This window comes from Physcomitrium patens, chromosome 21 (assembly GCF_059467195.1).
Source record: "Physcomitrium patens ecotype Gransden chromosome 21, ASM5946719v1, whole genome shotgun sequence".
NCBI lineage: Eukaryota > Viridiplantae > Streptophyta > Bryopsida > Funariales > Funariaceae > Physcomitrium > Physcomitrium patens.
Genome location: NC_143430.1, coordinates 13,759,342 through 13,774,753, shown reverse-complemented (window position 1 = coordinate 13,774,753; position 15,412 = coordinate 13,759,342).

The following is a 15,412-nucleotide window of genomic DNA, read 5'->3' as shown; positions in this document are numbered from 1 at the left end:
CAAATAGAGCTGAGCCCACAAGTCCATTCAAGTGATCCTTACTTGCAACATTGTCATGTGATAATACAACTATATAGTAAAAAATAAAAATATGGATGTTATTATAAAAAAGCCTAATAAGAAGATAATAAAAGATTAAGGATAAATGATAGAAAGATAGTAAATTTTTTAGTTTTAATGCTACTTTTTTATAGAAGAAACTTCTATTTACTTTGTAGAGGCATAAATGAGCCAAAATAAAGTAAATGAGATAAAAAATAATATAATCATGTATAAAAATGAGTTAATAGTAGATTTTAATAAAATTTACTTCAAAAAGCCAAGAATTGATACTTAGACACGATTAGTTGTCAACCTGGATTAAAATCAAAATTTGAAGCACAAAACCATGCATCTATGGTGATTTTGGAAATCTTTGGTAGATCAAAGAGTGGAATTTGAGAGAAAACTTAAAAAAAAGATTTTTGAACATTTGTTTTATGTCAATTGAGTCAATATTGAATTTTTGAAGGATTTTCAAAGTTAGTGATATTTTTGGTTGGTTTAAGAAATAAAAATATGTCTACAAATTTAAAGATTTTTTTGAGTTCTTTGGTATGTATATGGATGAATTTTGGAGAGTGTATTGATTTTCTAGTTATTAATGTGTGTGCAAATTTTGAAGTCAATTAAATGGTTAGATCAAAGTATGTAAAGATTTTTGTGGGTTGAGATCTCAAAAATTGGAGTTTGAGGGTTAGTGATTATTTCTAAAATCTTTAGCAATCTATCAATTAGATTGAAGTGAATTTTTTTTGGATGGATATTAGACTCAATTTTCAATGATTAACATAAAATTTGGAAGCAACTCAATGGTTAAAGAAGGAGATATTAGTATTGAAAGTTCACCATTTAAATTGAAGTAGGAGGCCAACCAACATCCAATTGGATTATCTTATTTTTTTCTCAATTGATAAGTACAATTGATTTCATCTATCTTGTGCTTATTTATAACTAAGACATTAAAAAGTACACAAAATTTGAGTTGATATCAATGATTCAATTATTATTTGTTGAGGTTTTATTTGTTATAGAATTTGTTGAGAGTTTGTTTAAAATCTAGGATTTGAACAAGGTTGGTTTTGAATTTGGTCTAGGGTTTGCTTAGGATTTGGTTTTGAATTTGGTCTAAGATTTGCTTAGGATTTGGTTTAGAATCAGTCTAGGATTTGTTTAGGATTTAAGATTTCATTAGGATTTGATCTAGAATTTAATTAAAGTTTAATTAGAAATTTAATTAATATTATATTAGAATTCTATTTTTAATATTTATTTATATTTATTTATTTTTTTAAAAATTTTTTTTATTTATAATTTTAGTAATTTTTATCTAATTTATTTTTGATTGGTAAAACTTTGATTAGAATTATTAAGGTCTATTTAAGGTTATTTAAGATTTTATTAGATTTGATAGAATTATTCTTGCATTTTTACTTATTTTCCATAGTTAGGGGCCTGATGGGTTTTCATGCAAGAACACACGTAATATAACAATGTGATATGTCATTGTAGTGACTTTATTGTACACTACCAACACCTATATGCCTTTGTTGTTCTTTGCAAAATTCTTGAGGATTGATACCTTCCTAAAGCACCTGATTTGGTACATCATCATTTGCTTCACTATGGTCTTTAGTCTCAATAGCTTGGTTAGTTCATAGTTCATTCCAAGCATGTTGACGCCATTGGTGGTGGCAAACACTATATAAGTGATATCCAATTTGTGGCCATTCTATTCCTGGATGGCTCTTTATATGGCCTCAATGGCAAGCTTGGGCACTTACATCACTACAATATTGTGGCAGATGTTTAGCAAGGATTCTATATGAGTGAAGCTGAAATCCTAAGTGCAATAGGATTAAATCTTAATAATGCTAATCATTCTTTAATAAAACTCAAAAGAATTTAAATTTTAAAAAATTACAAAAGAAATATAAAAAAATTATAAATTAACCTTCAAGAAATATATATAATAAAAAATCTTAAAAAAATAAAAAAAAATCTACAAGAAATATTAAAAATAAAAATCTGAAATGAACTCAAATCAAATTTTAATATAATCTTAAATAAATCCTAATGAAATCTTAAATCAATCTTAACCAAATTCTAATAAAATTCTAATGAAATTTCAAAACAATCCTAATAAAATCTTAATAAAATTCTAAATAAATCCTAATAAAATTTTATACCAATTTTAACCAAATCTTAATAAAATTGTAATCAAATCTTAATCAAATTCTAAACCATTCCTAATTAAAACTTAAATCAATCCTAACCAAATCCTAAATAAATTGTAATGAAATTTTAAATAAATCCTAATCAAATCCTAATATAATTTGAAACCAATTCTAATCAAATCCTAATCAAATTTTAATAAAATCCTAAACCAATTCTAATCAAATCCTAAATAAATCCTAAATAAATCCTAATGAATTTTTAAACCAATTCTAATCAAATCCTTATGAAATCTAAATGAAATCCTAAACCAATTCTAACCAAATCCTAAATTAATCCTATATCGAATCTAAATCAATCTTAATAAAAATTTAATCAAATCCTAATAAAATCCTAATGAAATCCTAAATAATTCCTAACCAAGTTCAAATCAAATCTTAACAATATCCTAAATCAACTCTAATAAAATCCTAACAAAATCCTAATCAAATCCTTAATCAATTCTAATAAAATTCTAAAAAAATCTTTAATCCTAATGAAATTCTTATTAAACTCTAATTAAATCCTAAAATATCTTAAATAAATCCTAAAAAAATCCTAAAAAATTCAAGTAAATCCTAACCAATTCCTATAGCTGTTTTAAAATCTCAATAAATATTAATCAAATTTTTTATTCCAACTCAAATTTCATCCACATTTCAAACCACAAGCAATTAACAAGTATGCAAAATTTGAAAAAAATCAAATACACTAATTCAAAGAAAAAATTCCTAAATTTCTTAAACATTGGCCAACTTCCTTCTCCAACCTACTTATTGATCTTCTAGTAGTGATTTCTCTTTGCTGAACTATTCAATTGCTTCAAAAATTGCTTGGTGTGTAGAAACCCAAGTCTAAATTTTTTTCACCAATTTTTCCTTCAATCAAATTGGTGGATATTTTACAATTATAAAACCCCTCACTAACCTTAAATTTTAAGTATCTCAGATCTTAATCTTATAAAACTCTCATATCCCTCAAGTTAATTATTTAATTGATATAAAACTTTTCAAATACATTAAAGACAAGCACAATAACAAACTCACAAAATTTCACTCATAAATGTGCTACAACACTCACAAAATATTCAAAATTATAAAATTCTTTTTATTTCTTAAAATCCAAAACTATTAAGTCCATCATTTATTTTCAAAAGTCCTTAAAAATTCAATATGACTTCAAATTACATGAAACCAACCCTCAAAAAACTTCACTTATCTACTCTCAAATTTTTTTCTTTAATCAACTAAAGAATCTTAAAATTATTATTGGTGTATGATTTTGTACCTTATAATTTCATTGTAATCTTAGTTTACAATCAATCCTCTCTGGATACCAATTCTTAGTATTTCAAAATAATTTTTATTAAATCTTATTTTTAATTCTTTTTTAAAGATGCCTATATCAATTTTTTATCTTATTTACTTTGGTTTTATTCATTTATACCTCTATAAAATAAATAAAATTCTCTTCTATAAAAAAAAAATATTAAAACTAAAAGTTTTTACTACCTTCTTATCATTTATCCTTGTTTTGTTATTACATCTTTCTATTAAGCTCTTTTATAATAAAATCCATATTTTTTTTTATCTTATATCATATAATTATGTTATTATAGAATACTAGACTTGTTATAGATATACTTAAATTTGGCCTTAAGTAAAATTAGACTAAATTCTTTAAGGTCTAAAACCTTACCAATTTCATAACAATAAAGATTTTGACACAACATAAGACCAAACATATTAGAATAAAATTGAAAGTAATTAAACAAAATGGAACATAAAAGATAGGAATAAATAAAAGAAAATAGATCTAAAAAAAATCAAATAAAACTAAATAGAATAGAACAAGAAAAAACAACCAAAATTTATTGAGAAAAAGAGTCTTAAGTCATATATGACAAAATTTTCAAATGGCCTCAGCTAGACTTATTTATGCTTTGATCAAATATCTTTAGAAGTTTTTAGAATGTCTATAATGGTAGGTCCTACTAAGATTATTTCCCTTCTAAAAGACTCTAGAAATGGACTCTATTATATTAACCGCCTTAAGCTTTTCTAGAAGATTATATAGTGGATCCCACATGAACCACCACCCTAACTTTAATTTTAGAAACTTTCCAAAAATGACTTCAACTACATATCTCTATGTGGAAATAATACAAATATCTTATTAATGCCTTATTACAACTAATCTCCCTCCACTCATGTAAAACATCCTTATTTCACTCTCGATGGTATTTTCGAATGATTTTTTGATAATAAGTGAGGTTTTGTAAAGGTTCTTAAGTTGCATTGTAGATAGAATCACTCTCTTAGAAAACTTTATATTAAAGTTGTGAATATCTATCACCATAGCAAAGGTAACAATGCTCCAAAATATTTTCTACTTCATATTCATGTTGGTCATCAATTACAACTAGTGGTAGTCGTGGTGGTTGGTGTTGATTCAAAAAGCATTGTTATATTGTAACATGATTATATGGTGAAAGATAATAATATGGATCTTATTATAAAAGAACCAAGTTAAAAAATAAAGTAAAAAAATATAGATGAAAGATAGGAAGATAGTAAAACTTTTAGTGGTAAAGCTACTTTTTTAGAGAAGTGACTTCTATTTAATTTTTAGGGCCATAAATAAGGCAAAATAAGATAGATTAGAAAAATAAAAGATATAAGCATACGTAGAAGAAAGTTAGGAGTTGGTTTTAGTAAAAATTATCTAAAAAAACTAGATATTGATATTCAAATTGGGCCAGTTATGAATCTAGATTGAAAATAGTTCCTAAGGCACAAAACCAAGTCTCAATGACTATTCAAAATTTTTTTGTTGATAAGAGAATGGAATTTGAGAGGAGACTTGATAAGATTTCTATAAGCACTAATTTTGGAGGATTTAAGTGGATAATGACCTTGAAAGAGCTTTACAAAGTTGAGGTTGTTTTTGGTGACTCTAGGTTTTTAGAAAATAAAATAGTATCAATGTTTTGAGCAATTGCAAGAGCTTGGTAATAGATCTATAAGTTAAATTTTCTAAATTTATAGATATAATTGTGCTTTATATGTGTTGTGAACTTGGATTTGATTGAGTAGTTAGATTAAAAAACATGAAGGTTTTTGTGGGTTATGGTCTTGGAATTCAAAGTTTTGAGGACTAGTGAGATTTTCTTAGATATCTATGAATTTGCTAGTTACATTAAAGCAAGTTTTTCTGATAAAAGTAGTCAATTTAATTTCTAATAAGTATGTAAAGTTTGAAAGCAAAGTAATAGTTCAATTAGGAATAATTGGCTTTGAAAGATTGGCATTAAGATCAGAGAAGGAGGTCAGTCGATATTCAAGCTCATTTTTGAGATTATCATCTATTTGGTAATTTTGATATTTTTTAATTTTTTTATGCTTATTATTAACTTAATTAGTGAAAAATGTGTAAAATTTGAGTTGAAATTAAGAGTTCAAACATTAGTATTTGAATTTCAAAATCTGTTGTAAGGTTGTTAAAAATTTGTTTGAAATTTAAAAAATTGATTAGGATTTGATTAGGATTAGGATTTGGTTAGGATTTAGGTTTTTATTAGGATTAGAATTTGGTTAGGATTTAGGTTTTGATTCAGGTTAGGATTTGGTTAGGATTAGAATTTGGTTAAGATTTAGATTTTGATTAAGATTAGGATTTGGTTAGAATTAGGATTTGGTTTGGATTTCTTTAGAATTTCTTTAGGATTCTTTTAAGATTCTTTGAAGATTCTTTTAAATTTTTTTAGGATTTTTTTAGGATTCTTTAAGTTTTTTTAGAATTTTTTTATATTTCTTTTATAATTTATTTCAAAAAATAAAATAAAATAAAATAAAATAATAATAATTAGACTTAATTGATACTTGATTATGTTTTTTAAGCTTCTATAGCAATTTATATTCAATTCTATTAAAGCAATTAGGACTTGTTGTTACAAATTCCTTTTATCTTCTACAACCAAATACCCAATGCATTCTTAAGCAAGAATTTATGTAATATGACAACGCCTTGGTTTAATATGAAACTCCTTGAGTTGTAAAATATGGAAGACTTGATGGATCCAAATATGTAACAATAACTCAAGGCAGTATACAACATCAAAAATTATTGCAAAAATGAAAAAAGATTTAAGCTATTGAAGCGCTAGCTTATGGACTTGAATTGATGTAGTAAGTGGAAGGTTGGCATTGGAGATTAATACTTGGTCATCCTCTGTGAAGGTCTTGTATTGATGGTGGTTATCTGCATATTGCCTCTATTGATTCTATACAATAAAGAAACGATGTCATGCCTCTTACAAGGTTGTTGTAAGCCATTGTTAGATTCTTAGTATTCATGAGACAATAGAAAGTTATTAGCATAATCGAATATTAATTGATATTAAAGAAGAATGGTAAATGATTAGTACTTGTTTGAATATTATTATTATTATAGGTAAATTCTAAAAGTATTAAATTTTTATTCTAATTATTATTATAAATTACTACAAATGCTCATAGTATATCTTCTAAGGTCCAATTTGTATGCTTCATTTGTCCATTTGTTTAAAAATAGAAGGCCATAGATATGGCAAGTCATGTACCTAATAACTTGAACAAGGCTTGACGAAAACTCCTTCAAAAGCACAGAACCTAATTTGAAATGATGACAAGAAGTAATCCATGGTTACAAAAGATAGTATCAAAGAAGACTTACGCAAGTGCTAGGGCATCAATATCAAAATGCACTGTAATCAAGTAAAGTTACTTTGAGAGTCGATCTACAAAGACAATAATCATAGTGTAATTATGAGGCATCTACAATAAGCACGTAATGAGATCTATGGTCATATACTTTCAATATGGTATAAGTAGTAGAATTGGCTACAATAGCCAAGAAGATGCCATGTTATGCTTGCATGATTTACAAAAATACACAAAAGCTCAAATATCACAATTCAAACTTATCCAAAATCATGTCCTTGAGATCTATTCTAGAATCTTTTTGCACCTTAGTTGTCCAAATATTGGAATGGTATGTCTCTCTTGTAGTATGCACATTCAAAGTATAGTATCATCAAATATATAAATCTACTTTTTGAAATAGAACAAGCCATTACTAATACAATAATTTTGATATTCTATATTATCTATATTTAATTTATTAATAACCATCTTAAAATAAGCATCACAATGTGTAGCTTCTTTTTATTCTGCTCCTCTTGTTAAGTTTGAAATGATACTACTAATCGTAGCAACTTCTACCATAACATCTTATTTGAATTTTAAATTGGATCTGCATTATAAGATGTTTGGTATGGTGTGTTATCACCTTTGCTTATACTCAAGCTGAATATTAAAGAACTACAATTGCTCCACCTAACAATGATGTCATGATTTCATATTTTTTAGATGCAAAATATTTAGTAAGGATTGGTGGTCAGTCCAAACAATCATTGGCTTTTCCAAAAAATAGTATCATTATATCTTTGTGGCATATATAGTTGCTAGTTGCTCTTGTTAAACTTGAAAAATAATTATGCTTTGTCTTTTCAAGTTTGCATGATTCATATACCACAGATTGAAGGCCTCTACCAAAGTCTTGTTGAAGAATCGTGCCAATAGCAAAGTTGGAAGCATCAATGTCAAGTGTATATTGAAGATTGGGATCATATGGTTACAATATTAGAATAGTAATTATTCCTTCTTTCAACTCCTTGAAGGCCCTTTTTTGTTCTAGTTTCTATTCAAATGAGGCACCTTTTTCTAATAAGCTTTTCAATGAGGCAACAATGTATACAAATTGCTAAATAAAATGGCCATAATATCTAGCAAGGCTTAAGAATGAACAGATTGTAAAAGCATCCTTCGGAGTTGGCTAATCTTCCACTGCTTTCACCTTGCTTTGCTCTATGTGTATGCCTTTTAAAGACATTATATGCCTCAAAAAGGTGATCTCCTACTTCCAAAGTTCACGCTTTGGTTTTTTATAATAAAAGCGACTATTACATAGTCAATGCAATACTTTTTATAGATATTACTCATACTCTTGAGGGATTTTATTATAGACCTAGAATGAAGACGACCACATACTTATCCAAAAGGTTCTAAAATAATTTGTATATGTAATCAATAAAAGAGGTTAGAGCATTGGTGAGGCCAAAAGATAATACTAGCTACTCAAAATGTCCATAGTGCATATAGAATGCCATCATTTCAATATCTTCATTGGCAATAGGAATTTGCCAATAATCAATCTGAAGGTCTAATTTGCTAAGGATGCTTATACCTTGAAGTTAGTCAAAAAGATCATCCACACTTACAAGTGGATATGCATTGATTATTTGTAATTACTAGTAAGCTCTTAGGCGCAAATTTTTTTGCTATTCCACTCAATACACGGGTACAAAGAGTCATTATGCATCCTCTAGCTTTGAAAAAAATCACCCTTACTAATCAATTGACTTATTTATTCTCCACCTCTAGCCATAGTATATCAAAGATAACATCATATATAAGCTTTGTTACTTTGAACTTCTCTCTCAAGGCATATATGTCACATAGTCTTAGGATTTTTCTTCACTTGTCTCATTCAACATGTTCTTTTGGTCATTTTCTAGATATATACTCTCTCTTTTAAACACCTTTATATTAATTCTAAATCAATTGTTAATTATTGTTGAGATGTAATTTTTTTTAGAGCTGCAATCTACAAACACTTAACATGGCTATCCTCTCAGTCAATCCATTAGACACATAAATCAATTCTTTTAATAATTATTAAATACCATATCATTTATCTTTGAGAAACATAAATTATTTTTAGTATTAGCCTTTGGTGCCTTTACTAAGGAGCCTCTTTTTTTTGCTCCATTTCTTCATCGATTTAGTAGCTCTTGAAATTGTGAATCCACCATAATTTATTGGTACTTAAATTTTGATGTTTTGGATAATTTTTAATCTAATAATTTAATTCTCAATACTAAAAATATAAATTCTTTTTTACCAATATTTGTTATCTTTGTAATATCAATAGTCCTTGCACAACATCAATCTATATTTGCACTAGTTGTTATACCATAGTATTAGCTAGTGGCATGGAATCTCATACTATAGGTTGTACTCCATAATTTTTAAAATTTATAGCATCGACCTTCTCTAAAATCCTAATTATATCTTCAAATGTTTGTAGATTCTTTGATTCCATCTCTTAATAGACCACAGGTTTCAACCTTCATACAAATCAATCCATTATCTTTATCTCTAAAATATTGATAATTTAGAGACATGTAGACTTGAACTAGGAGACATAATCTTGTACTAACATGAATAGTATAAGTTTAGTCAATTGATTGCATGCTAATTTTCTTACATTGATGGGCCAAAACTGACTCTCAAGCTTAGTTTCAAGCTTAGTCACAAAATTCGCCTTGAATTCCATAGCTTTGAGCTTGATGTGACTACCAAATGGCTGCTACACCTCTCAAATAACTAGAGGCATATATAATTCCATCGCTAGTTTTTACTTTAGATAATTAGACATATTGTTACATATTGAAGAGCCACTGCCATATATCTTCTTGCTTTGAAGTCCCTGAATATATATCAAGCTTGCTCAATTTTAAGCTAACAAATGTAAACTCTCTTGTCTTCAAAGCTTCTATTTGTCCTTGCAAAGTAGCTATCTGGCGCAAAAGATATTGTATCTAAGTTTCCATTTGGAGTTACTCCACAATATCTTCCATGCTGTAATTTTCTTATTAAACTTTATTATTGTAATATCTTTTTTCTTTCCAGTTTATTTCTTAAAGTAGCTTATCATAGCCCCAAAATAGTATGTAATGTGATTACAATAATTGAATTTTAACTAAAAAGTTGCTATCAACACGCTACTAAAGAATAAACTAATATTTGCTCTGGTACAAATGAAACAGGACTAGATTCTTTAAGGTCTAAAATCTTACTAATTTCATAACAATAAAGATCTCAATACAATGTAAGACTAAGCAAATAAAAAAAAAATATAAAGTAATTAAATAGAATGAAATATGAAAGACAAGATTGAGTAAAAGAAAATAGAACCAAACAAAATCAAATAGAAAAAAACAAGAAAAAGTAACCAAACTTTATTGAGAGAAAGAGTTTGAAGCCATACTCGACTTGATGCCCAAAGGGCCTCACCCAGTCCTATTTATATTTTGATCAAATATCCTTAGAACTTTTTAGATTGTCTTTAATGGTGGGCTCTATTAAGATAATTGTCTTAAGCCTTTTTAGAGGATTCTATGGTAGATCCTATATGAACCACCACCCTAATTTCAATTCTGGAGACTTTTCAAAAATGACTCCAACTACATAATTCTATGTACAAATAATATAAATATTCTATCCATACCTTGTTACATTGAGGACCTCCTTGTTGGTGATATTGGTAGTTTTGAATAAAAAGTTTAAATAATCACTTTAAAAAAAATTTAGTTAAGAGAATGGTATCATATTGTGATTTCGCTACTATATAAAAATAATATACATATATATTTAATATCCAATTTATTATACAATATAGTGAGAGAAATTTAATTATTAGATTTTTAGTTGATTATAATATGTGATTAGATTACTACTTTGAAATAGTTAATTTAAAAAGGCTATTATTGACGTAAATTATATATTGATAATAATTTTTATACATTTAGATCTACCTTCATTAAACATTGGTGACTCTTGAACTTTTGATTTGTTCTTTTTATTTGGTGTTTAGAGCACGTACTATATAAAAATTAATAGAAGAAGTATTAAAGAAGGATTTTTGTATAAAAAGGAGCAATTTGGCCAATCATATGGATGAATAGAAATAGATGATAAAATCTCCATTCTTATTGGTCAAAAGTCATATCCAATGGACTTTAAGGAGGCTATATGAGGCCATATTAGGGATTAGGATTATTCTTTCAATACCATTTAAACATCAAAGGTTAGGATTGTTAAATTTAAGATTTTGAATATGGTTTTGGTAAAAATTTTGTGTGATTTGGAATTTTTGTGAAGAAGATATAGGCTCTCAAAGTTAAGGTGTTGATTTTATATCTGCAATCATTCTTTTGAGCATAGAGTATGAAGAGCTTTTGAAGATTGGATTATGTGGTTAAAAAGTTGGTTTAAAGAGATATATTTTGCATACAAAATATGCAAGGTTTGGAGTTGATTTAGAAGAGAAATGACTGCTTGAAGACATCACTTCTAAATTGAAATTTTTCAATAAACCATTTTTATGAGGGATTTGATTCTAGTCATATCTTGGGTATTTGGACAAATCTTTGGTTAAATTTTTTATAAATATATATTACTAAGTTGTAAAGTTATACACCAAATTTTATGCTATTTGGATTTTGGATTTTTAAGATATGAAGAAAATAGTATTTGGATGCTTATAAATTAGGATTTAAAGTACCCGCTAGGATTTCAAAGATGCCAAATAGTTTGTAGTTGATTTATGGTTCATTTTTTTGTAGTAAAGCTTAAAGATAAATATTATATTATCTAGAAATTTAAAAAAAATTGAATAATTAGATCAAGAGATATGATATTCTAAAGTTCTAGGAGAACAAATCTTTTGTAGGAGAAAAATAATTTGAAAGGATTTTTCTACAATTTGGATATTTTATGCAAGGTAAAGAGATTTTTGGGAGTCAAGACTTTAAATATATATTAAAAATAGAGATATGGAGCTATGGAAAAATTATGATATAAATATGGCTTTTTACACAAAGAATATGGATTTTCTTTGAGCTTATAGGAAATCTAACTTATTGGCAAATAATTAGTTATGATTTAGTATAGTTAAGGATGTTAGGATATTTTTAAATGTTTTAAAAAGCCTTGTATATAAATCTTCTTAAATATAAAATATTTTTATTATTAGAATATCTTTCTATATTTCTATATTTATTTATCTTTTATAAGAATAATAAATCACTTATTAGAGCTTAGCCAATAAGTTAAAGCTAAACTCTCTACAACTAAGTACTCAATGTATTCTTAGATAAAAAATCACACTATATAACAATGGTATCATATTGTAACATGATTATATAGTAAAAAATAAAAATATGGATTATATTATAGAAGAGCCTAATAGAAAGATGTAGTAGAAAAATAAGGATAAATGATAGAAAGATAATAAAGATTTAGTCTTAATGCTGTTTTTTTTAGAAAGAACTTCTATTTATTTTGGTGAGGCATAAATGAGCCAAATCAAAATAAATGAGATAAAAAATTGAAATATACATATTTAAAAGAAAATTAAAAATATATTAAAATAAAGCTTATATCAAATTATCAAAAATTAATACCCAAAATAGATTGGTTATCAATTAGAATTGAAATCTAACTCTGAAGTACAAAACTATGTCCATATAGAAACTTCGAGGTTTGTTTGTAGATCAAAAAAAAGATTTGAGACCAAACTTGAAGAAAGATTTTTAGGCATTAGTTTCATATCATTTAAATCAATATTAATATTTTGAGAAATTTTTAAAGTTAATTTTATTCTTGGTAGGATGGAGGTTTGATAAATAAAAATATATTTATAAATTTGAGGATTTCTTGAGTTCTATGGTATATGTACAAGTGAAATTTGGATAGTATGTTGATATGCTAGTTGTAAATGTGGGCAAATTTTGATGTCAATCAAATGGTTAGATTAAAGTATATGAAGATTTTTGTAGATTGATATTTCAAAAATTGGAGTTTGAAGATTAAAGAATATGTTTAAGATCTTTAGAAATCTATCAATTAGATTGATGTGAATTTTTTAATATAAATATTAGACTTGATTTCTAATATTTGAGTGAAAATTAAAAGAAATTAAATTATTCAAGAATGTTAGGGACATAATCCTTAGAACCTTCTAGAGACAAGTCTCTAGAACCTTCTAGAAGCTTCTTAGTTGATAGAAGATATTAGAGATATAGTCCTTAGAACCTTCTAGAGATAAGTTTCTAGAACCTTCTAGAAACAAGTCTCTGGAACCTTCTAGAAGCTTCCTAGTTGGTAGAAGTTGCTTGAGAAGCTTCCTAAATAGAAGTATATATTGGAATCGAGGCTGGAGAGTTCTTTAGTCTCGACAACACATCTCTTTGAGCTCTAGCTCACCTCTTTGGTGTTGTTCTCATCTGATTAATCTAGTTCTTGCCAGTTTTTCTTGAACTTCTTGTTAGATCTCGAGTCTGTATTTCTGTATCCGTGACAGTTTATCGAGACTGCACTCACCTCAGATATTAGAGCTAGTTTCTTCTTTGTTAGAGTGTGGATTACCCCTCTGCTTGGAAGTGTACTAGCATTTTAGAGGTTGCGGATTACTCTCCTCTAAACTGATACTCCTTTTGTTACAATATTGGAGTCTTATTCTTCTTGGAGAGAGTGGATTACCCCTTTTCTTGAAGCTCTTAAGGCATTTTAGAGGTTGTGGAGTATCCTCCTCTAAACCAATATTGTCTTTTTGTAGAATCATTTCTGTCCTTATCTTAGAATGGCCGAGGGCCAAGACATTAGTATGACAAAAATCTCGGAGTCCAAGTTAGATGCTATCATGAATGCCCTCGCTATGTTATCGCAAAGAACTGCAGAGATTGAAGGAGTCGTGGCAAAGCTTCATAATGATGGAGCATCTGGGATGGCACAATCTAGGTTACACCAGCCTCAAACTTCTGCACTTGAAGAAGCAACTTTGCCTGAGGTTCGACAAGCATCGCTGGTTCTACAATATAAGGAGCCCCGAGTTAGCCTTCCGGACAAGTTCGATGGTACGCATTCCAAGTTCCGAAGATTCGTCAATCAAATCAGGTTGATAACAGTTTTACAACCCGAATGCTATGGAACGGAGGAGTCATGTGTTGGGCTTGTTGGAACCTTACTTACAAGACAAGCTCTATCATGGTTTGCTCTTTTATTTGAGAAACGATCGTCCATACTAAACAACTTTGAAACCTTTTTAGAGGCGTTTGCGGAAGCATTTGGTGAACACGATAAGGTTCGATGGGCTACAACAAAGATCCGGTCACTACAACAAGGGATGCGCTCTACATCAGTCTATGCATCGAACTTCAGGCAATTAGCATGCAACATCAATTGGAACGAAGAAGCATTGATGAGTCAATTCTATTGGGATTTAAGGGACGATGTGAAGGATTTGCTGTTAACTCTTTCTGATCCACAAATGCTCAACAAAACTATTAGCCAAGCTGTGAAGTGCGATAACTACCTATTCCAACGCTGCCAAGACCAATGTTCAAGATAACATACGATTTGCCACGTCCCAACTATATCGGCAAGTAACATGAATTCACATTCAGAGGTAGAAGACATGCAAATTGATGCGGTACAAGTCAAATCCCTTACTCTAGAAGAAAAAAAGCAACGTATGGAGGAAGGTCTATGCTTGTATTGCGGTGAAGAAGGCCACAAAGTTGGAAACTGCCCTAAGAAGCAAAATCAATGTATTGTCAAGACTAGGAGCACGTTTATTCAGGAAAACAAGGATGCTCAGCCACAATAGGAACCGTGCGATTGGACAGTGAAATATCGCAACAACAACCAGGTTCCTTTCTTTCCACTCAACTTGTCCTTTGTTTTACAATCTCTTTGCTTATTGGCCCTCAGAAACTAAGAACCTTAGCATTATTAGATTCAGGATCATCTGCTTGTTTCTTAGACAAAGAATTTATAAAGCATCATAAGATCCCTTTAGTATAAAAATCCAAACATGTTCACGTTGAGGTCATAGATGGGTGACCTTTATTGTCTGGTAGTGTCACCTATGAATCAGAACCTATAGAAGTGACGTTTAAGGGCCATAGTAGTCATATTATTTTCAATATTATTAGAATCCCATCAAATCCTGTTATTCTTGGTCTTTTCTAGTTGGAAAAGCATAACCCATCTATAAATTGGAAGTTGCGGAAGATGACCTTTCCCACAAAACCACCCAAGAGCAAGCCTAGTAGAAAATCTCAAATAGAAAAATCCTTATTAATTGGAGCAAGAGTGTTTATAAGATCGTCCAAGGAAGGCACACTGTTTGTCATTTATGCGGCTCCAACTACCGAGAAAAAGATCTCGATAATAAGTATATCCGAGCAATATAAGGATTTTAAAGACGTGTT